Below are 24,736 nucleotides of genomic sequence, written 5' to 3'. Positions count from 1 at the left end.
TGTCTGTCTGTCAAGGTCATAAGTACAAGTGTTGCTACGGTTCCGAGTGAGTATATGGCCCGCTTCCCGCTAGTAGTGGCCTGACGCAATGCTCATTTCGCTCCGCCCTGACTATACGCTACATGCTTTTCGTTAAGGAGCTGAATCACTCGGTTTCGTTTGCGTGCAGCCTGGTTAGGGGGTACTATAAATTTGCTAGCGCGCAGCCGGAAGTGGACGACCCCGCATTCCCTTTCGCCGTGACAGCATTCTTTCGCCGCTTCGTGACCAACGGCAATGGTATGCGGAGACAGGAATGAAATAGAACTGAAAACAATGTTGATCGCGCTTGACTCATTCGCTCAATAGGATGTTGCAACATCTGGGAAGTGTGGAACTATTGTTGTCCATTTCAAGTTTAAAAAACATTGTTCATGCGTCGTCATTTGTACGTTTGCAGAGCGTGTTCAATAGAGAAACCTCGTTCTTTTCTCTTTCTTTTTTTCTAGAGTCGGTTTTTGGCTTTATTTCCTTCAAAACATGAGGCAGCTCATTCCTTGAGCTAACGAATAGTTAACATATAAAGGTGGACCATTTTCTTCATATGGTTCTCAATAGGTTCGTGTGAGCCAGGACCAAAGAACATTCCACTTGAACAGCTGCAAATTCAGTGTTCAAAGCCCAACAGCGCCTACGGTTGGGCTGCTTTTCAAATGCGCCTGCGACGGTGTATAGTTGGTATATCCGAATGCGTTTATTATTCGAATAGTGCGACGACTCTGTGGCCCTTCGCGTCATTGGCTCGCGGGCAAGTGTGTCTGTGCTATATGCTAGCAGGACACTACGTTCAGTCTTCACAGCGCTGCAACTTCTCCGCGAACGGCGATCACAAACAAGCCTCCGAGGGCATGCGGGCTTCGAGGCCTTTGTTTTTGTACGCTGCCGCAGCGCCAAGAACCCGAGGCATGCAGCTTGTCTGGAGAGCGTCGACCACCGGCTTCCTGCAGGCGCTGCTGTCTACAGACTGCAAAGAACAAAAGATGACTCAGCTATATACAGTGAGGTTACCTTGGTGCTTCCCATCGCGCACACGCCAGAACACATGTGTACTCGCGAAAGGTCGAACAGGCATATAGGCGACCTACCAACAAAGTGCTTGATAGTTCCCATGCGTCCACGTCGTTATACGTATAGAGGACGCCCTTTTGTCAACTTGAGGTCGTCAACAGCAACGTCTCCTTGAAGCTTCACTTCCTGCCGGCCCGCCCCACCCCCTTTTTTTTATGCATTCTGTGCCATAGGTCGGCAACATAAACCGAAATCACTTATACTCACTCACAAAGTATTTAGTGCTTAGGGATGAGTCGGACTCAGATTCACCATAATTTTACTCAGCCGGGCTCTCTCGCACTCAGACTCACCAAAATTCTATTCAGCCGGGATTAGACTCACGGGTCGGTCTCAGTATGATCGAGTGACTAGACTCATGAGCGAGTTTGCCGATCTATGTCATGTGCACTCATAGTATGATTTAAAATGCAGTGCTGTAGATGACAACGGAAATGCTTTTATTTATTTATTTATTTATTTATTTATTTATTTATTTATTTATTTATTTATTTATTTGTTTGTTTAACGTGTTTGACTCCTTCCTTAAAAGTTGAACGTACACATAGCGGGAGCACACACCGCATGCTGCATATATACCATGACTTCGCGTGTTGGCAATGCCGAAAGGGCTTCGGCCAGTCTCCGTGAGAGAAAAGAGAGAGGGAAAGCGCAGAAAAGCTGGAGTGTGCTGAATTGGGTGGTGGGTGTAAACTCTTTATTTCGCCCAAGAAGAGGGGACCAGTCCGTGGACCGGTCGCGCTATTGGGCTGGCTGGCCAGAAACAGCGCTCTGTCAAGGGTTTGACGACAAGAACGCGTCGTCGCCGTTGTTTGCGTGCACGCGCGATTATGCAGTATCTTCGTGGTGGCCTCTACGATGCTCTGCCGCGGGCCGCCTAGCTCTGCCTTCGTGAAGCGGACAAGGCCTTTGTTTGCCATTGCACGCAAAGTCTGCGCAGTGCAGCCTTGGGTTCTTCGATCTGCGTACGTGACGAGACGGGCCACGTATAGGAAAAGAAGGCAGGGACATAGCGTATGCTTTCTTGCCGCCGAAATGCGAGTAGCCTGGTTCTTCTTGAGCGGTGGTTGGGCCGAAACTATTCGCGGAATCATGATTCTTGTCTTGTTGTTTGCATGCGCGTAATGCAGCGACATCGGAGGCTCCCGTGGGACGAATGTACGACGGCCACTAAAATAAAGCCTTTTGTATACAGCGTGTGCCGCACAGCAGGGAATGCATAATGTGTAGTCCAGAACTTAATATACAGCTCAGAATAGAGGTGAAAGGCCTGCAGGTTGATCTAGTCACTCGTTATAATGCACTCCATGTTAGCTCAATGGCGGCGACTTGCACACAAGAGCCCAGGTGACATGTAGAACCTACATTGGAGGGAGTATTATTTAGGCCTCCTACACAAAGTCCATGAGAGGCGTGTAATGTCAGATGTGTGGAGGCAACATTTGAATGGAGGAAGGTGGTGTAACTCGATACTCACCTTCGATACGTCAAGTACATCAGCGTTACGTCCCAGGAAGCGTGGCGACTTGCATATATGTCTGCTTCTTGTGAACGGCTTCGCCGACATCTGGCCTCGGCCACTCGACAAGAGGCGACAGAATTCTCGCAAACCGAGCAACGGACATCACTGGATCGTCCCGTGTCCTGTACTCCATGCTGCCACCGTCAGTGGGCGCCACTGTGGAAAAGGATAAACCGCCAAGCTACGATTAGCGAAACGAAACGGCCATCTGCTAATGTATGCGACCGGATTAGTGAGACGGCTTTATTCGAGGCTGCTAAGAAGCCAGCAGAAACGAATGTGACGAAAGGACTGGCACGTCTCCATTCAGCGTTATTTTCGCGTCGCATATTTCTCCGCATCATTGGCAGGTTGCCCGTCGCTCCCAAGTGAAGCGTCGCGCAAAACAAGTATTCCCCAAAGTGATCGTATCGCAAATCCGCGAGCAGCGATAACATAAAAGCGGGAAAGCGTGTGTCGAAAACCAGAAGGGTTCCAGTTTGAATTCTTTGACTTTGAGGAAGGTGACGGGGAACGAAAAGATGGAAGAGAAAGAAAGTGAGGACTGCGCGGGGAACGCGTGCACGCGGAGCAGCGCTTAACGAATCATGCAAAATGCAACTGGAACAAGAGTATACAGACCGAAGAGCAGACATGGACAAACACTCTTCGGTTTATGCCCTTGTCCCACGTGGCGTTGTTACGTTTTGGATTACGCGGAACCAACTAGTCCCGTTTTTGACGTCACTAAGCGTCACGCAATTAAAGGTTTTCACATGGGTGTGCCGCTCTCACAAATAACATAACCGCCTCGAATGCCTTGTCGGCCGGTGAACTGGGAGGTCGATGTTCGATAATCACCTGAATAGATATAGATTAGGTCGTCCAGGTCGTCCCAACGGTGATACAGAGGGTGAAGTAGGAGTATTATGCGATACGATGCTCGCAAATTAATGTTGCATAACTCTGGCGATGAAAAGTTGGGGTACGAAAAAGTCAGGCGGCTGAATGGGAACGATTCCTTTGATAAAGCTGGCAGACCATGGACCTCGCAAATGTCGTCGCGCTTGTTGCGTATGCGCCAAACACATGTACGTAAAACTGCATAATAGAATTGTACGTTCCGTATGCCAACAGATATATTATTTCCCAACGTGTGGGACCAAATACACGGGCGTTCAAGTTACTTTTGTGCTTCAGTGCACGAAAGAGCGTTTTGTTAAAAATGTAAGTGAAACAACAGCGCATTTTCACGGCGAGTTTGATGGCGCATATCTCCAAACGCTTGTCATTCTGGAAGTTCATTCCAAGTGGATACGCCTTGCAAACGCACTGGCTACAATTCGTAAATTGCAATGTGTCGTAAAGTAATTAATTAAGAAAATAATTAGTGCATTTTTTAATCAGCTGAATATGCGTTTCAATTTCTCATGCAAGTAATGTCCGCCTCTCTGAATAATACAGCTGGAGGTCCAGAATTATGTTATCTGCAACAGGCGATGTCTAATCATTCCGGAAAACTTAATTTTTAAAAATAATCTCCCCGTATAACGAAGGCATAGATGACTACTCGTGTACCCACCGCTAGTCATTTTATCTCACTCTTAAACATAAAAGTAGCCTTGCAACGCATAATGCTAGAACTCGCATCAATAAACTTGGAGGGAATGTAAACTTATGTTCGCTTGTCTATTGGTTTTTCACAATTACATAATACACAGCCGCTAGGAGCTCTCTTAGCTCTGTTAAATTTAAATTGGTGGCACGTAAGGCTAACACTCACATGCAATCATATATCAAATAGAAAAAGCAATTTTTAGTGCTTTATTCGACTTCATTTTAAGTTGCGTCAATCCCTTATTCGGCAATTTAAGTATTCGTGTTTGGTCATTTAAGTGAATTTAGTCTCTATTTCATTTTCTTTCAACATGTAGTGATTGCACGGCGTAGACAACGCAGCTTCTTTAGTTCTTTGTCAGTCAAGTCGGGACGTGACACTTATTGGTTCACGCCAATTCTAAGCGAATCCGCCCGTAGTGCCAGAAAGAAGAAACAGCACAAATGGCCTACCCGGGCCTATTGAGGGTGGGACTGAGGCCCGAGCCCGACCTGAGCTCAAAGCTCCTAGGCCCGAGCCCAGCCCGGGCCCGCGTCAACAATTATTTACCCGGTCCGGGAGTCTGCATGGCCCGCCGGGCCATGCAATGCTCTAGGCAACGACAGCGCAGATGAAGCCGTGCGTTAGGCTCACCAAAAACATCAGCGGGTTCCTATACCACTTTCAAGAACTGATGCTGCGCGGCAGCTTCAATCACTTCCTCGCCACGTCAAACTTCTACGATGGAATTCACCGGGTTTCACCAACTGACGCTTGCACTCTCTCGACCCTAACTTGCGTCTTCGCCTGCCACCTGGACTCTCCCGTCGCGAAACAACTTTACTGAGTCGCATGTGGTGGAGTGTCGCATTTACCAATGCCTATTCAGTCCCAATATGGATAGCCAACAGTGCAGCATGCAGCCTGTGCGGGTGTGATGAGACTCCAGAGCACCTTCTGTGTCACTGCCCATCCTTTGACACTCAACGACATAATCTACACGCCAAACTCAACCTGCTAGATAATAGCGCGGTCTCGGAAGGAAAGAAAGATCCTTGGACCATGGCCTATGCATGCTTGCATGCGAAAGGCCACAAAAGCCCTTCTGCACTGGACTGTATGAACGCTTGTGACAGTGGGGATTCCTCTGCGACTGACTGTGAATGACTGACTACTATATTTCTTTTCTCTCCTTATCTGTTCTTACCTTTTCCCCCTCCCCAAGTGTAGGGTAGCCAACCGGGAAGTCCTTAGTTAACCATCCCACCTTTCCCTCTTCGTTTCTCTCTCTCTCTCTCTCTCTCTCTAGGTCCTAGCACCCTCCCTACTCGCCCCTTTATGCAGCTAAAAGAAACACTCAACCTACGGAGAAAGAAAGAAAGAAAGAAAGAAAGAAAGAAAGAAAGAAAGAAAGAAAGAAAGAAAGAAAGAAAGAAAGGAAGAAAGAAGAAGCAACGTCAACTATACAGGACTACAATATTTTGTTCAGCTGCATCTTTGGTAAAAGAATATATCACACGCAGCCGTAAAACCGTAGCGTGACTTCGGGTCGTGCAGGACAGTTTGTTGTTTGCCAGGCTGGCCGGGTAAGCGGTGGAGGTTAATAAAAGGCTGCCGTGCCGAGCGACAGAAACGAGCTAAGCTGCATTTATTTTACCGATGCTCTGTGCAGGCCAGCTAGAGACCAAAATACCACGATGCGGGCGCACTACGGCTTCTCGGAACACGGGGGCTTTCGTGTTTGCTTACATTGTGAACGCCAAAGAAAAAACAACAACAAACGCAGCACTAACATTCCTTGTGCAGTTCATACCCGGACATATGGGCAACCTGCATAGTTCATGTACAAAACTTGGACTAATGTACGGATTCTCTAGTACAGGCGAGCCCCTGTAGAGCTTCACTGAACCAAAGAACTGAGTTATAGAGAGCAATATAAAACGAAGTTTTTATTTAAGAAAATCGAGGACACCTAAGCGCTTCTTATGAGTTGTGAATGCGCAAGCATTTATGTCCAATTTAACGCCGCGGAGCGGTTCTTCGAGTTATGAACTTCCTGCGGGGAAGCGAGCTCGTTCAGACGCTTGGCGCGTTTTGATTTGGCCTTAACGGAGGCGCAGTTAAACGCAGGCACTTCGATCCATGACGTCGTGCTCAATGCCCGACTACCATAGAATCTAATGGGAACGCTTTCAAGTAAGCCGCGGTGATTTTCAGGTCACCGCTTTCGTCACGCCGCGCTTGGCAATTGAAATTTCGGTCCAAGCAGCATGATGTCATGAAGCAGAGTGCACAGGCCTGCTATCTAGGAGGCGCTGACAAGGAACGCCCGGATAACGCAGGCTTCCGAGAGCGAGGGTGACGTGGCGTCGCGGCGATGCCCTCTCCCCTCACACAACGCCTGGCGCGCTGCTCCGGCAGCAGGAGTTCCCTTAAGCCCGCTCTGGTCCGTCGAGGCTCGCTCGTGCCATGGCGTCGCATCAAATGGCAATGGAGCTTAGGTGCCGTTCCGCTGCTACAGACTACAGACACGAGGCTTTTTCGCTCAATGGGCCGTTTGACGCTTTCGCATAGAAAAAAAAGCGACACTACGTATACGGCGGTTTGTTACTGTCCGTGCGAAGGCGCCAAAAGTCTTTCGTACGAGGTAGAAGGGCGAAAATCGGACGCACACATGCGTAAATATGAACAGGACGGAGTCAGAGTGACCGCTCGACAACACGGGGAATGGCGCGGTGGAGCGATAAGAAGGTATACATGGGAAGAGAATGGCCATCGGGCCAGTGCCTGCAGGATGTGTATACGCGACGTTATGTGCTGTATGGCGGGCAATCTGGCTACGCAGATCCACAGGTTTGGTGCGGGAGAGATTTCACACACGTACACGTTACCCAATAAAAGTAAATTAGTTAACGTACCGTGCATCAGGCAGAAAAGCAACTGAGTAGAGTAGACTTAAGTGGAAGTAAGTGTAAACCTGTGCCCCTTTCTGAAGCGGACCTGGCTGCTCCTGCATACATATGTTTCACTGTAAATAAGGAGGAGGGGGAGGAGGAAATAAAGAGAAAAGGCAACCGCGGTACCGACAGCGGCTACGAGCGCGGAACATTATCGCAACATTTATAATACTGTAATTATTTCCTAGTTTTTTTATCATCACTGCTATTTATCTCGCTATATTGTGCTATTCTTTCCACTTTTTACCCCAATAAGCTCGCCCCTTTGCTGTCCGAGGTTCAGATGTCAGACGTCGACTAGGCATTTACCGTGCAGTCAGAATAATTTTCATCTCCCTTTTTTCTTATAGCAACTACAAAATTAAAAATATGCATATATATAGTTAGAGCACAAATCATTGAAAATTAAACGTCCCTCATTACTTCTAAATTCAACTTACCTTCAACTTCAACTTACCGATTACCTTGAATTCGCATATTTCTGGAGACCGAACACGTAAGCCCAGCTTCACAGGAAATAACTTGATAATCCTCGAAAGTATTCCTTTTCAAAATAATAGTTTGACACCTTGCTCATGCTCTTTTTTTTCCCTCTCTCTCTTTTTCCGGATAAAAGCGAGGTGACGAGAAGGGAGCTAGGGCTTACAAAACCAGCTGAAAGAATAGTGTAACGATTGCATCATAGTTGTCGCCGAAGATTTCAAAAATTTCTCAGGCGCTAGTGCCTTTCCTCTAAACTCGATTGGTTCAGCGGAATTATTTGACCAAGCTGGAACATTTGACGCTGCCTTTGTGTGCAGTCAAAATGTGAGAGCGCAGAGCTTGCCATTCATAGGTGCACAATGCTGAGGAGGCGCTATTGCTCTTTTTAAGACCAATGCAGGTATTCGCCTGTGCGTGCTTGTTCAAGGAACCTTTGCGTTTTATATCTTTCTCCTTGATCTTTATGTTCTCTCATTCCCATATCCTTCTGTAGGTTAGCTAACTGGGAGCGAGGGTGACGTTAACCACCTTACTTTCCTCTCTTCTTTTCTCTGTAAACACCGGTGGGCATGGTTAACGCAAGCTTTCCTTTTTGTCGTTCTTCTTTGTACTTGTTAACTACGGAAATTACAGATTATACTTCAAAGTTGGTCCGTTGGAGATTAAAGTAGAATGTGGGCATCTTTTATGCCTTCTTTACTCCTCTTTCGTACTGGTCGTCGATGTTGCGTTGTTAGCCTTGAGCTGTACAGTTATGCTGCGATGAAAATACTTTTCCTTCGTGTTCAATCAGCATATCCATATCTTCATTAGGGAGACGGTACGCAGTCCTCAGAATCATAATTAGGTTGAATAGTATCTTGTTTACGAGCGCTAGTTCTGACAAACGTAAAGCATCAATGTTTCAAGTTTACTAATTGTTACTAATTACTGGCTCACAAATGTAATTGAGTACGTAGAAGAACGGTTATATACAAGGAAAGGAGAGAAGAGTACTCGCCGCTTTTCTGAGTTATTGTATGTGACCATGGGCGTATACATTCCGGCAGCGAGCGGTTGTGGAGGCATGCTTAGTACGACGAGGACTGCGGAACGTTTGCGAGGTGAAGCCAGAGCAGTTGGTTCTTCTTCGATTGCCTCCTGGCATCCATAAGCAGGACCCTCTGTGTATACGGAGGGCCATGTGTAGATCCAGTATAGGATAATACTTTGCGAGCCGAGTTTCCTCGTAGCGTGCGTTCGTAAACACAAGTGGCAATGCGCTGTAAAGCAAAAATATCCCCACAGTTATTCTCGGCACGCTTCTATATGCGGTCTGTTCGACACGTCCTGTTTCTTAATCCTCGTTTTCGTAGAGCAGTGTCGGGGAAAAAGAAAATGTCGAGTGCCAACGAACCGTTTACGACTCCCGCTTTGCTACAAGCCGCAGAATGCCACAGGATGCCATACTCCGTGCCTGAACGAGCATATTTCTGCCACCTCCTTCGGGGCACATTTGATATGCTGTATGTTCTTGTTCTATTTTGCGCAAGGCTGCCCCTCGAACCAAGTGCAAGCTGTAACATTTTAAAGACCGCACCTACCGCAGACATTCAGCTAGGAGACGCGCGGCGGCGTTTCTAAACAGCCACGGCGGTACGCGACATAAAGAAACCTTACTCAACGCCACGTGTTTTCGGTTTCTCACTCTGTCGAGGCGCTGACTGCAGGAGTTCACGGCAGTCTTTATCGCTGTAGCTGCAGACGTCTGTGGCGCCCCACGCCGCACATTATGCGCATACGTGTTCATGTGCTTCTCAGTGGGTGCGCGTTTTCATGTTCAGACATTCACACAGATATGCCCAAGGCGTAAACTCCGTCAGGATGCAAACGCCGTTTCGTTAAACTTAAAATCGCGGCGCACATCTTTGCACAAGGCACCCCACTAAATGCTGTCGCTTGCGCGCGTCTTTCGTTATCACTCCAGTGCTGACGTTTTCTACCTCAGAGATACGCCGAAGAATTTGTTGGCCTACTGCGGTTGTGCCGGTCACTCTCATGCGGCTATAGTATAGCACGACGTACACTGACTGCGATCAGCCAGCGCAAGGGCTGAGCCGTCCATCTTTCGCCATGGATTAGTGGTCCTCTGCGCGGCTTCTGCTGCCCCCCCCCCCCCCCGCCCTTCTAAAAGTATTTCTACTTCCTTCTTTCCTATTTTAACGTACTTTTCACGTGTTTATCCACTATTCAGCCGCCCTCCCCCAACCTGGTCAGACCTGTTGTTCATGCGCCGTAGAACGAATCTTTCCATTTGCAACTTTTTCCGTTAGCACCTTTTGCCATTCCACTTCATGCTGGAGTCACGTTTGTCAATACTCCACAGCTGGGCACCCTGTTGTGGTCAAGCGGACGTATTTTAAAATGTAGCACTTAGTTCCCATCAACAATTGGGCAGTACCTTATCAGTCTTTTCTTTTTTTCCCGAAGTATCAGCTGACCGCTTTCTCACATCTGTTTAGTCCGTTGCCTTCTTGTCATTTATCTTTGTCACCTTTCTTTATCTCTGTGCATGACATAATAGTATAGCAAACGAGGCTTCGTCGCTCCCTCGTTTCTGTCCCGAACCGCACTGTGTGTCTTCTCTAGGTGTCGTTGTTATGAGAGCTGCGAAGTTTACATTTATGCAGAAACAACGCGACCAATTGGAGCCTTTCTTTTGTCTACCAGCTCAAAGAAACGGGTTACATAGTATAAACGGTAAAAGGTAAACTGGACACATGCTTCCAGTTGCTGGCGCACTTGGGGCAGGTGGCACTTTCGCCAGCGGTGCACTGTATTCCCTCCACTTCGTTACCCTTTCCTTCATTCACTTCAACAGAAACATGAACATTTACGTTACTTTAAGCTTCCCTTTAAGATATAACCCTTTGATTGCCTTGTTGTGCCACCGCTGCCCCCTGTGGCTTCTCACTTAAATGGACACAAAAGAGAAACTCGAGGAGAGTGTGTTGGGAGGCTAGTTGGTAAGACATATTTTTTTGTGAACTTAAACTGCGCTAGCGACGAGACACCGCGGTAGAAGAAGACCGGACGAACGCAGACTAACAACTGGTTTATTGAAATAACACAATGCTGCCTCTTCGACTCATGCCAATGCCCGAGCCAGATCATAACCGCGTGACCCATGGAACACTCCCTCCCCAAACCCCTACATGCACCAAAAAATCAAGCTCTTTCTTGAAGATATACACTGACGGTTCGCTGGCGCACCTACCTGGGCCATGTCTTGAGCTTCCAAGATCTCACGTGCCCTTTGGTCCTTCGCTCGCCCTAACACCTTAGTTTTGTCAAACATCGGCTTGCACTTCTTCGCACATGACCTACAATCAACTGGCAGGTGCTTTCTGCTGCCATCATTTATTGAGTTAGAGTGCTCCATTAAACGATTGTTAATACATCTTCCGGTTTGCCCCACATAGAACATTCCACTGGTCAGCGGAAACTCGTACGCCACCTCTGTTCTACATGGCACATACGTGTGACGGTGTTTAATGCCACATCCATCACTCTTGGGTTTATCTACTTTAGAAAGGGCGCATAAACGCGGCAACTTGCAGGGCGCTGAAGAAAATGCCATCACGCCGAATTTTCCGGTCACCCTCTTCATCCCATGCGAAACCTTGTCGACATATGGCATTACCCCAAACTTTCGCCTCTCTCTCTTTTCTCCTAATTCAACCCCAGTGTCGGTGGTATGGCGGCATATGGCCTTCAACAGCGACTCAGCTATGGCCTGGAGTAAGGCCTGCTGAAAACCTGCATTACGGAGACGTTTCACCTGGGAGGAAAGGGAGATAGATTAAAGAGATGAGAAAGGCAAGGAGGGTAACCGGAAGACAGATATCCAGTTTGCTACCCTGCACTAGGGAAGGGGTAAGGAGAGACGGAAATACCTCTTAAAATGCACACACATGAAAATAGTGGGAGAGGGAAAGAAAGATTAGAAACGCACACACACAAACACAAAGGAACGCAGGAGTGCCAAAGTCGTTCAAGCAGGTCGCTCGACCGGAGACACCTCAGTAGCGCCTTCACCGCCTTCTGGTGTGAAGGTCGCAGCAGACAGCACTCCAAGATTGTCTGCTCACAAAACGGCCGGTCATCGAGGCGTGCCAACGTCGTCACGAGCGACTGTCTCTGGGAGCTGTAGCGAGGACAATGACAAAGATATGTCCGATTGTTTCCTCGCTGCCGCAACTATGACAGGTAGTACTGTCAGTCATTCCGATGCGTCAAGCAAATTCATTCGTGAAAGACACTACTAGCCATAGTCGGCAGAGAACAGTTGTCTCGATTCGGGATAGTCCAGATGGAATGCGTATAGTAGGAGGGATGAGTCAAGGCGTTGCAGTCGAGTATGTCGGAAAGCTGGCGTGTTCCACATAGATCGCGTGGTATCACGCGCTAGTATGCGAAGCTTTGCTGCTCCGTCAGTTCTTGATAGGGGGATGGGTTCCTTCACGGCATCTTCGTGAGCCCTCCCAGCAGCTTTATCGGCGTTTTCGTTGCCCTTCATGCCGCAGTGACCTGGGAGCCACTAAAAAGTGATTTCATGTCCTTTCTCTGCTAGCTGATGATATAACTGCCTTATTTCTAGCGCAAATTGGTCTTGTGGTCCACGAAGTAGAGCGGATAGCAAACAATGCAGGGCTGCCTTAGAGTCGGTGAATATGCTAACTAACTTAGACCTTATGGTGACACGACTTGGCAAGAAATGGCGTCAAGCACGACGCCGCAATGCCCCTCTTGACAAGCTTTCAGTGACATGAATCGAACGGCAGAAGTGCCTTATTTTAACGAGGCGAGTACGACCAACATGGGTGGTTCTTATCATCAAAGAACAGCCTTATGTCTAAAAACTGCAAAGAACTATTCTCGAACAATTCAAAGTAAAATTCAACTTGGTGGCTGTGGATTGGGAGGAGGAAAGAGAAAAGTAGAAGGCAGGGAGGTTAACCAGAATAACGTCCGGTTGGCTTGGAAGGACTGAAGAATGTATTTCACTTCCTCTTCAAGGTGATCGTCAGAGTTAGTATTTAACGGGATTAAAAATTCCTCCACATATCTAAAGACGCGAACTATGGGGTCGTCAGTAAGCACCTGCTGCAACAAGAAATGTGATTCCGCTAAAAAGATCTCACTGAAATCTTGGAAGCTTCCTTGATAGCAAAACATTGGCCCAGATAGGTGCGTCAGTGAACCGCCAGTGTATCTTTCCAAGGAAGAGCTTGATTTTTAGGTGTAGATAGGGGCTTGGCGTGGGGAGTGTTCGGTGGTCACGCGGTTATGATCTGGCTTGTGCATGCGCATGGTTCGAAGAGGCAGCATTTGGTGCCTTCAATAAAGCAGTTGTTAGTCTGCGTTCGTCCTGTTTTCTATCTCGGTGTCTCGTCCCTATAGCGCAGTTTAAGTTCACAAAAAGAGAAACTCGAGATTAGTTTAAACAAGGGGAGTATTTTTTCGTTACTGTATTCCTCACTTCTCTGGCGGTAAAATGTTATTAGCGAAGATAATTATGGCCTAACTTCACTCCTTAACATTCGGGCCCACAGCAGGAACGACAGCGACGCTATCAATGTAACGTAACGAATTCAAGGTGCTTCCGCGCCGTTTTCGCGCATGAACGTTTCCAAAAGTTACCAGGCTAAGTCTTTTGCTCGTTTCCGACAGTAATCTCAGTTTCTTAGCAAACAAGTAGCAACCCGCGGATATACGCTCGCAAAATTTGTGACGTCACGGGTAGCGGGTGCGGGAGCTTCAAGGTGGCGCAGCCATCCGTCTTTCGCCTCCTTTGTGGCTCCGTTAAACGACACCTTAGTTTCCCACTAAAGCAGGACCCATTGGCACCTCAGAAGTGCAATCCAGCGATTCACCTTAGCTCGGGTAATATATTTCTGCAATAAAACGTCATATCGGGCCAGTTGGTTGATGTCAGCCTTGCTCAGTTTTCGACGGCTCACAATTTTCGACGGCTCAGAATTCACGGCGTTTCCCACGAGTCAAATGGACGGAGCTCGGGGCATCGCGCCCATTGCTGGCGGTCACCGCCTTCGCGCCTGACGGCGTCGCCCTTGCCTCGCGACAGGCGTCCAAGGGCAGGATCGCGGAGTTCGCTGCGCGGGGCGGCAACCGGGCCCCCGGTTCGCGGACGACCGCGGGGCTCGAGTGGCGAGGGCGCCAGGCCGCGCTATCGGCGGCGCGCCTCGTCGCCGCAGCCGAGGTCGGCGGCTATCGGATGCCGCGGGCGCTATTTTGGCCGTGCGCACGTTTCCTCGACGCATCTTGTCACGTGCAGCCCTTGCTCACCTGCGGCTGCCGCTTTCTCCAAAGAGGGTTGCCGGGGAGGGGGGTGCTCTCTCATTTTCGCGCATGCTATCTAATCGCGCCCCATGAGGTAGCATGGCCTCCGCGAAAAGCGGAGCATGACTGCCCCCCCCCCCCCCCCTTCCTCGTTCCACCGGCACGCGAGCCGCTTGCCCTGTGAGCGGACTCTGGACGGTGGCCCGGACTGTGCCACCGGGGAGTGCAGTCGGCAGCAGTGGCAGCGGTAATTGCTGCAAGCTGGGCGAGTTGTTTACTCTGCAAGTGCGGAGCATGTTATACATGGACGGGACAGGGAACGCCAAGACGCAGGACGAGCTCTGGACGTCACTGCGGAATTATGACATGCGCGTAATCGTTTTGCAAGCCTTCAAATAATTTTACTGCAAAAGGATTACGAACGCGATCCTAATGAGGTAATAAAGAAAGATAGTTGACGCGTACATGCAGCCCTATTGTGTGTCGTTCATTGTCCCCTCCGTTTAGTGCTGCGCATATATTGTGCAGCGGCGACAACAACCAGCGTCGGAAGAGCAGCAGCAGCAGCAGCAGCAGCACCCACAACAACGTACGGCTGGTAGTAACGAGAAATGGGCCAAATCATTTGTCGCGTGACAAGAGCCACGCGGGAGATATACCATAACGGCGCACGTGGCACGTGACGCCGCTCTCGCGTGACCGAGTGCTGCCAAAGGCGCGAACGCACCAGCGGCTGCTATTATTCGCCGCGCGGCGAGGTGATAACAGAGGACGGCTGGCGGACGGTGGCCTTGTGTCGCGCGCTCTATCAAAACGTCGCGGAAATATTTCGCTCCGCGCGCCAGACAAATCGCACGCAGGTGCGCGCGCAGCTCAGTCAACACGCGGCTTATTCGTTCGGGTTGCGTTGCTCCTCGGGCAGCGCTCGCTGTTCCCGCAATTTTGTCGGGATGAAAAACACTCACCGGGACGACGGCACAGAATGGCACGGACCTAAGCTACACGCTCGGCTCGCACGAATGTGTTCGAAAGCACCCTGAAGGCTACGGAGGAAGGAACGCGCTATAGAGGTGCAACTTCCTCTTTGTGTGTGTTATTATCGTAATGAAAAATAAATGGAGTAGACGGAATCCCCTTACAGTCGTGACAGTTGCTCCTTCTGGCTCAAGGTTAAATAGGGGGGGGGGGGGGAACAAAGTGAGAGAAATGATTGGAATAGAAGACATAATAAAAAGTAAAGCGAACATGGAAGAAGCTGGAGGTGCGTGGGAGGTCCCGACGTGGTTTATGTATAAATTCACGGAATAGAGTGGCTACGCGTGCACATGCCGCACACACATACGCAAATACTGAAGAACGCGATAACCCGATGCGGTGTCTCAGTGGCTACGCCGTTCTGCTCGTAAACAGAACGGCGTTAGAAGTGCCTCTCGAACGCGGCCATGTCGCGCTGCAAAATGCTGCGTCTATTCTCGGGCTTCTTTCACGCTCGGAAAAACACTTTTATGTAGCACGTATTGAGCAACAGAAAGCTGAGCCGGGAGTTTCTCATGTTGCTGTGCAATTTTCTCATTGACAATCTTCATCTAACTATAATATTTGTGAACTTGATTATTTAATTTAGACTAGTTATGTAATTAGGTTGAACGCAAAACAAATAATTTTGGTATCTTCAAGCGACGGCAAACAACATTACCGTGGCTCTGTTCAGTTACGCGGCATTCGCATATCGTTTAAATCTAGGTGCAGGATAGATGGGACACCCTGTACAAAGAGTAACGCTAGTTTAGACTGACAGTGCTTTCTTTTTTGCCCCAAATTTCACAACACTGCTTTTCTTCGAAGATAGTATTATTTGCGGAGAATATGATGGGTCATCATTTCCGAACTTCACACGGTGACATCCCCGTGACGTCACGAATTTCTCGGCATTTCCATTTAATCATAAACCAATCTCGCGCAGTCCACGTAATTTGCCAGGTCGAGTATTTTTGCGTTATTTTCGAAGGAGTGACTTTATTTTTTCATTCATTAATAAGTAATTACCACCGAGCCGAAGCAGCCAGTTGTCGGCGTCTCCTGGGGGGGGAGGGGGGGGAGGGGTTAGAATTTGAAGGTGGAATCGCCACCCGCCTTTCGTTTCCGCGCCTCCTCACCTAGAAAGCCTCCGCTAGGTGAGGAAAAGACACTTGTCCGCAGCTATGTCGAGCACTGTAAAAGCATCTGTGCTGGAAATTATCTTCTATTTTGTTGTAGCTGAACGGGGAGGGGGGGGTGCAGAAAGGCACATCTGACAAACCACAAAGCGCCAACTCTCAGCAACAGATTTATTTCCAGTTCCCGTTGCTATATATGCCCTCAATACGTCATACGACACGTGTAAATAGCATGGCGAACATGAACAAAAAAAAAAAAAAAACGGAAAACTACACGATGTCATTTTTTTTTTTTTAGCCACACTGTTTGCTAGACATGTATACGTTCAACGCGAACAAAGATGATCAAGCTCTTTTGTAGATAATGAAATTGATTTGCAGATAATGAAATTAAAACAAGCCACCAGACAGCATCGCCGGAGCAGAAGAATGACGACGGACGAGGAGTCCTTGCTGAGCATCAACACGAAGGAGCGGGGATATCTGGAGACCGGCCTCCAGAAAGACAACGATGAATCTCGGATCCCGAACAGTCCGGGTTCTCTTCTGCCACCCTGGCGTTTCTCTTTCCTTCTTTTCAATTTGTTAATTATAATGTGTCTGAATAAACAATGAATCAATGCAATGCCTCTCTGCACTTAAGCAAGGTCGATCGATACTAAAGACGACTGCGCATGCGTCGTGGCGATTACCCATCTCGAAGCCACAACTCGCACATTTGTTACGATGGCAGCGTTTATTTAATTTTTTGCATAAAGAAGCTCGTTGTGGTAACTTCACATATTGCACGCATAAACAACAACAACAACAACACAAGTTTAGGTGAATCGCCATCTAAAGAGAGAGAAGAGGCACCCATTGGCTATTGATGTCAGTCGAAACAGCCACTGAAAAAAAGTCAGAACGCGCTTCCCGGCTGAATCCCCGCAAAACAAAGTGTACACCGAGTTCGCGAGAAAAGGCAAAGCAAGAACTGTGATATAGCTGTAACTTGCCCTGCGTTTTCACACTTGTTTATCGCTCCGAACAGGCCTGGCCTTTACATGTATATTCAGCTGACAGGTGGCCGTAGTTCGCGCTCAACGAAGGCTCAAAGAGTGCGTCGCTGCGAGATATCCGAACGGGACACAAAACACTGCACAGGCGCGAGAAACGCGCGGATAAGAGCGCCCACTGGCGGCTGCCCATACTCCCTGCATAAACAGGCCGGGAAGCGCTTGAGCAATGAGGAAGCACGCAGAACAGCGCTCCCGTTTGACAGGAGAAGGATGTGCGTCGTGCTGGGAGAACGACGCAAAGGGAGAACCGATACGGGGGCTATAAGATCATATACCGCGATTAGAATAACAAACGTCAGTTAGGGAATGTGAGGTGCGCGGCGCGATCTCGCCAACTTCAAGGGTGCTTTGAAGGACACGGCTTTGCGCACTGTCTTCGGGCGACGGTAACACGCGTGCAGTTACCGCTTATGCAGTATCCTCCTCTGTGCGCATAGCTCTCTTGGGCCGTTTAAAGCTCATCTGGGGAAGTTATGCAGTTTGTCCGCCAACGAATGCCACAGTTTATACAGGGTGTTTCAGCGAACACTTTCACATATCTTTAAAAGGCTGCCTGTGGCAGATATCACAATCCTAGTTCATGAGCTGGTCGACTCGAAGCGGCGGGCAATACTTGCACAATAAACTGAGATCCAAAATCGACTAATTAATAAAAATCGGTAATTAAGTGTTTAACTATTTACCTTATGGCCCATATTGCAATTTACAAATTCTAGCCGTGGAGTTCACAAGGCTAGAATTTATGATTGATTTGGGCACCTGGGGTTAATTCTTTAACGTTACCCAATGTACGGTACGCGAGCGTTTTTGCGTTCTGCCCCCATCAAAATGCGACCTCCGCGGTCGAACCCGCGACGTCGAGCTCAGTAGCGCAACGCCATATGGGGCACCAAGCAACCGCGGCGGGTTTGGCCAAATTTCAGTTTATATCCGCCCAACATCAAGCGGAAACTTGCGATGATGAAACGCGCGCTCCTTTTTCATCGGCTGATGCAATGGCTGATGAAAAAAAAAAATCAGTCGATTTTGCGTTTCAATTTTTTATGCAAGTAGTGTCCGCCGCTTCGAGTAGACTAGCTCATAAACTAGAATTTAGCTGACTAAACTAACTAAACTAGCTGAAACACCCTGTATATTGCTCGCGCAGCAGAACACACGGCCATTGCACCAGCCGATGAAAAAGGAGCGCGCGTTTCATCATCGCAAGTTTCCGTGTGATGTTGTTGCGCGGATATAAACTGAAATTCGGCCAAACCCGCCGCGGTTGCTTGGTGCCCATATGGCGTTGCGCTACTGAGCTCGACGTCGCGGGTTCGACCGCGGAGGTCGCATTTTGATGAGGGCAGAACGCAAAAACGCTCGCGTACCGTACATTGGGTAACGTTAAAGAATTAACCCCCGGTGCCCAAATCAATACGGAGTTCCTCCCCTCTACCACGGGCCTCATAATCGTCGACGTTTCGACACGTGGAACAGCAGAATTATTATTTTTTTAATTGGGCCTCTATAGAGGGACCGCACGTTGTGAAATTATCGAATCTTTCTTATATATAGACGTAAATTCCTTCTTGCGCGCAACTTAGACTCCCTGTCTGGTTACGGCGAAGGAACGCCGAGTTCTATCGAAATATTTCTCAACTGTCTCGCTGCCGACAGTTTACTGTTGTTGTCTGACAGGCCCCCGGCACACACGATCGCGCCCGCTTCGCAAGTTTACTGCGCCATCGCCCTCCGCGAACGCACGTCGCTGCCCCCGAACCATTCTCGCCAATCCGAGTCTATTATATAGCAAGTGCTCGTTGAGACGGCAAACCGCGCGCCCACATGTATACACGCGCGGCAGCCGGAGCAAGTGTACTGACGTAAAGTACCGGCGCTTGAGCAACGCGTCCTCAATACGAAAATTTGGCCTGTTCCTTGAGAGGCACGCGCGCGCGGCCTCGAACTGTTCGCGCTAATGACGGAGGCAACGCTCCCGCGACGCGTGCAAACAGAAGCCCCCGCGCGGCGCACACTGGCGGTGGGTTCAAATGGGACATGGCCGCGCATGTAGCCTTGTGCTCGGCGGGCGACACTGCCACGGAGCCAATAATTACGGCCGCGCACTCAGACAATGGTCTCCTTCCGTCCGCGCTCGTCGCTCCGGGCCGTCGTAAACAACCTGCCTGAAGAGTCCACTTGTCGCACAAGCTGCGTTATATACGAGGCGTCTCGTATCGCGGGCATTGGCCAAGCTGCAGGGATTGATACGGCGAAGAGACTGGGATTGAACGATTCGTTGGCACGAAGTGCTGTGAAGCGGTGCGGTGGCTGTGCAACACTTTCGCAGGCTGTACACAGTTCATCCAGACCTTCGCGGCGTCTGCGGTGTTCAACGTCATCTTTCTTTGGCGCAAGAATTCTCCAGAAAAAAAAAGAAGAAAGCTCCGTCTTCACCCAGGATTCGATCGCGGGCCCTCGTGGTGCGAGTCATCCTGCCGTCATCGTGTCGCCTTCGGAGGTGTCGTCATCGCTGTTGTTGTGGTCGTCGCCGTGTCGAGTCATTGTGCCGTCGTTGTCAGGCCACCTATGGCTGTTTTTACTGGCTCCTATAGCTGCACCTTTACTTCCATCGGCAGTCGGCGAAAAGAAGGGTGTATACAAAAGGAGGGAACTGCAGACCTTGCAACTGACGATAGCTGTACATTCGCGTTTTCGCAGCAGCAGCAGCTGCCGCGAGGGCGATATGCTACTCAAGCTCAAGTTCAGTCCCGCGGCTGCTGCAGCTGCAAAAACGCCCATTTTTCATTGTTCTTTTTTCTCTAAATATACATTATGACTCAGAGACACTCTAAGCCTGTCGCTGCGATGAGCACAGGGGTTGGCATGACATGCGCTCCTTTGCAGAAAGGAAAGAGCAAATGTAGCCTGAATATTTTTACGCGGTATAGAACGCATTTGCGCTTATTCAAGCAAGCCGTATGAAACGACTGCGACCAAGCCGAAGGGTGCCCAGAAGTACGTTTCGTGAACTTGCCTGTTTCCCCCTTGCAAGGGGGATAATCCTTGAAGAAGCAACCTTTCAGTCGCGTGAGTGAACCAGGACTTCGCGTTTCCTCGTGTGTTTTGGTCATTACGGAGGGCATGTTTTCAACATCAACGACGCGCTCGTTCTTGGAAGTTGAAGCTGTACTTGGTCAAGGGCGCAACAGCTGTTCGCCGACACAAGCTTACTTTCTTTCCCCGCTTAACGATCGGCGGTGTACCTTTAGATAAATAAAAATAGTGACACAAGATGAACAACAAGCAGGTGCAGTTGCCTCAAATCAATTCCTACTCCCAGAAAAGTATACAGAAGCTGGTGCGTCCATTACTCCTGATAGCTACAACGCTTACCGATGCCTTGAACTGTGCACCCGGCCGCTCGACAGCGATTTCTTGCGGATGCAAAGCAGAAGGCGGTGAGTGTGGCAGATTAGTTTATTCGGTTGAATAAACAAAACTACTGCTCCGTGTCAATCGGGGCGAGGCATCGGGCTAGCAAACCGGAAAAGATCCTCTGTGGTGCGCGTTGCAGGAATGCACTACAACGGATGTTTGTCCCAATCAATAACCCGCTCCTGTGTGTTGTTGTCTGCTTCGCACCGCTGAAAAGAATCTACTAATCCGGAACGATAAGAACCACTGATAAGTTTCTTATATAGCGAAGGGCTAGCTAGCAGTTTGCAGGATGTGACTACTGTGGCTTCTCTCTCTCTCTCTCTCTCTCTCTCTCTCTCTCTCTCTCTCATATCCTCGACCATGTGATGTACGTGTCTGGAAAAAAAATAGATACTCAGGCTCAAATTTGAAGGGCCTGGGAATTCGCTTAAGCAAAGGTAATAAGTGCATCATGCAATCACGACCGCCTATGAGCCAATGTTACTCTCACAGTTCGCGCAGCAGCGTGCGAAACAAATGGTATCCCGAATGCGGTCTGCTCCCCCCGACAGCCGCATGCACTGCTCGTAGCTATCACCGCTTGCGGAAATGACCTGCAGTGAAGTGCGGATCAACCTTGAGCGCTGACTCAAGTTGCGATAGCAGGTATCTCGACCTGGCGTTGCTTTGGCCGTTCGGAATGTGGAGCAAGCCAGCAATCGGCAGCAGTGGCAGCAACTCTTCTCGCGGGCCTCGTAAGCGCTTGCTTATCGGCACGCACACCAGAAACTCCTTGGCCATCGCCCAAGTTCGCTCGGGCGTCCGCCTTTGATACGGGCTTCTACTTTGTTTTCGACCATGTCTCCCGCTTGTCTTTCGCGGGGGAGCTTCGATCTCAACTTTTCGCTTCTCGAGACCGACGAAGACGTGTCTATACAAGCAGTTGATCAAAGTTATAGCTTTGATGTAGACGGCCGCACCATGATGAGCGCGACTCGTGCCTTAAGCATTTGCTCAGGGGTCGCCAATATGCTACCATTCTGAGTCACTCGCATCCGCCCGGTTTACCACGAACGTTCTGTTCTGTTATAAATCGGTTACTGTGGAGAGACTGGGGTAGAAAGTACCTCAGTTTCTCCGTACATATTTGTTCTATACGAAACTTCTTTGTTCGACGGACATTCGGCTTATCATGTCACGCGAAACCGCAACTATTCGGGTTTGCTCGGTGGCTGAGCAAGGGTGGGGAAGGGCGTGGAGGCGAACAGGTGCGAAAGAGGTCACAATTTCCCACCATTGGGTGCGTGCGGTGTCTGTTAGTCATAAGGCAGGTATGCGGGAGGGGTGGGGGCGTCCCTTGCCCACAGACTTCCGACGCCACGGCGCCGGGGTATTACAGAGTTTTAAATACAGAATACCCAAAGTTAGGGGACGCCATCTGCCAGGCGTACAAAAGAATGCAAAAGGCATACAAATGCGTCTGGGTTTTGTGGCATGCAAAGCTACTTGGGGACGCTATTTCTAAACACTGTCTTGTGTACTATGGAATAGCGGGCTACAGCATTCGGAATATTGCTGCATATACGTAGCAGGCCCTCGCATTTGTCATCGAGTCATCGGACATAACGGTGAGAAGTGCTCTGTCAGGTGTCGCAAAATGGAAGAACGCGAACGCGCGTGTCTAGCTTTCTCAATGGCGTATCCAGAGGAAGAACCCCATGGTGTGACCCCCTCCCCCTCCCCCCCCCACCGCCACCCCTGGAGGCTGCCCTGCTCTTCAGTATTCCTCTTCACTCCAGCCTGGCAACTGAGGACTGCACCCATTTTCAGGGGTACGGTCATTACTATTCTGCTGCCTTCAATACACGATTAATATAACTTGACACAAACTCGAGCACGTCCAATTTTTTACCTATATTTCCGTTCGATATCTGGGAGAACTGCGACTATGGAGCCCATGCCGCCAGCACAATGGAAGAGGATGTCCTTCAAAACCGCTATCGGGACTGACGTTACGTCACCAGGTGCGTTGTTCTGGACGCTGTCGAACTCCGTCATGTATGCTTCTTTGAGTCAATCAAAAGTGATGGGACCCCAACAGAAAGTTACAATCATAGAAGACAAGACAGTGAAATTTTACAGCATGGCTGGGTTAGACGGCGTCCAAAACGGCACCCTCGGACGCCTTCTCGCAACTTCTCGAGATGCTCTCGGCATTCCCGCGCGGCGCGGACCTCGCGCATTACAGCGCAATAAACTCTCCCATCACGTTTGAGAAGTCGAGTTCGCTAGTTTTCTATAACCGCGTCATCGAATAAAGAAAGACGTTGGGCTGAGAGACTACGAACATCCAGGTCACGGTGTTAGTGCCGTGCACGAGCAGCGCGCTCCTCCCTTGCTTGTTTGGATGAGTGCGGCGCTGACGCAAATGAGGGACCGCGTAATGTTCGCGAGCTGTGTGCACTCTGTATACGCGTCAGACGCGCGTCGCGGACGTGGGCGCGCGCTGCTGACGTTTCCCGAACCTGTTGCGCAGCGTGCACATCCGCCCCCCCCCCCCCCCCCACTCGGGCGGCGGCGGCGGCCGTGAGTGCTGGGCCCCGTCGGCGGGGCACGCTCGTCGGTCGCCCGGAGGTCGAGTGGTGCCAAGCCGCCGCCGCCATGTGTCGGCGGCACCGCAGTCTTCCGCCAGGTTTCCTCTGCTTAAGCGAACGCTTCCGTTGCTCGCAGAGAGAGAGAGAGAGAAGCAAACTGTCTTGTTTGTCATTATATACTCATCGACAAAAGGCTTGTTTGGCGGCTACAAATGCCCTCGGAACAGAAGGGAGGGCTAGCCATACGAAAGTAACTGTACTTTTGCCCACGTAATTAACTGCATTCTCAAAATTTCTCGCAATAATCTCTCGAAAATGCAGTTAACCGTGCGACAAGCCAGTTGCACTGTCAAGAAGTTTTACACCATTTGGTCTATGCGCTACCAAGCCCAAGGGCGCGCGATCGAATCCCGGCAGCGGCGGCCGCATTTCGATGGGGGCGAAATGCAAAAACTCCCGTTGCATTGGGTGCGCGTTGAAGAACCCCAGGTGGTGAAAATTAATAAGGAGTCCCTCACTACGGCATGCCTCATAATCAAATCGTTGTTTTGGCTTGTAAAACCCCAGAATTATTTTAGTTTATGCTGTCCCCAAACAGTAATCGTCATACGTCTTAATTTCATGCATTTCCTTTGTTTGACGCTCCTCTACCGACACATTCAGGTCACGAACGGCATACGCACATGAACGTGACATAGCGTTCCTGCCATGAATGGATAGCTAGCGCAGATTTCTTAAAGAAAATGTACGCGAAATAGATGACGATTCTTTTTCTCGGGACGACTAAACCCCAAAAGTTGTGGCATTTTTTTCAAGCGGAATTTCCTGCAATATCGTGCGCATTTCCTTTTATTTAGCACTCATACGCTCGCCATACTTTCCTGACAGGAGCGTTGCAGCGCGCTGAGATGCGCATGTTATTGCTGAAGTTAAAGTACCAGGAGTGCAGACACGAAATTCACGCAAGATAGATGACGATGATCGCTGTGGCTCAAGTCCCGAAAGGTGCAAGTATTTTTTTCTTTAATATCACTCCCGCACAAAGGAGTCGCCAGCGCTGTACCCAAGTGTACCCAAACTTAAGTGGTCGAACCTTTTCTTTTGTGTGTGTGTGTGTGCATTCCACCCTCATCGAAATGCGATCGCCACAGCCTGTAATGAATTGAACCCACGACCTCGTGTGGCCATCACGTACGCACCGCGGGAAAGCGTATACGGAGTCGTAACCAGTGGCGGTCAGCAGTCGCATGCCATTCAGCCTGCTTCGTATATTTCAACTACAGCGCACTAAACCGTATACCGTGCAAGCATACAGTCGATACACTTGGCGGCGATCTTAAACGGGAAAGAAAAACGCCGTCCGCTTTTTTTACGGCTGCGGTAGCGCTGACGCTTTCTTCCCGGCCCTAAATACGCGTACCTACAGATAGCGAAACGCTATCTACACCCTCGGATAATTTCCTCGTTCCAACGGCCTCGGCAGCTAATGAGACGGCGTACGACAACACGAGCGCGGAGTTTAAGCTTGGGGCCACGCAACGC

General features: G+C 49.5%; 1 long non-coding RNA gene across 2 annotated transcripts in view; it reads right to left on the bottom strand.

The window, feature by feature from the left end:
- Positions 1-495: 495 nt before the first annotated feature.
- The window catches only part of LOC129380524 (uncharacterized), a 48,028-nt gene continuing 23,787 nt past the window's right edge, over positions 496-24,736 (bottom strand). For both annotated transcript variants that reach the window (XR_008608642.1, XR_011892701.1), the window contains exons 2-3: positions 2,585-2,785; positions 496-1,003 (exon numbers count right to left, since the gene is read on the bottom strand). This is a non-coding gene — a long non-coding RNA (uncharacterized lncRNA). The remainder of the gene's footprint in view (positions 1,004-2,584; positions 2,786-24,736) is intronic.

Source organism: Dermacentor andersoni, chromosome 1 (genome assembly GCF_023375885.2).
Source record: "Dermacentor andersoni chromosome 1, qqDerAnde1_hic_scaffold, whole genome shotgun sequence".
Taxonomy (NCBI): Eukaryota; Metazoa; Arthropoda; class Arachnida; order Ixodida; family Ixodidae; genus Dermacentor; species Dermacentor andersoni.
The sequence above is the reverse complement of the archived record's forward strand: the minus strand, read 5'-3'. Positions and strand labels throughout refer to the sequence as shown.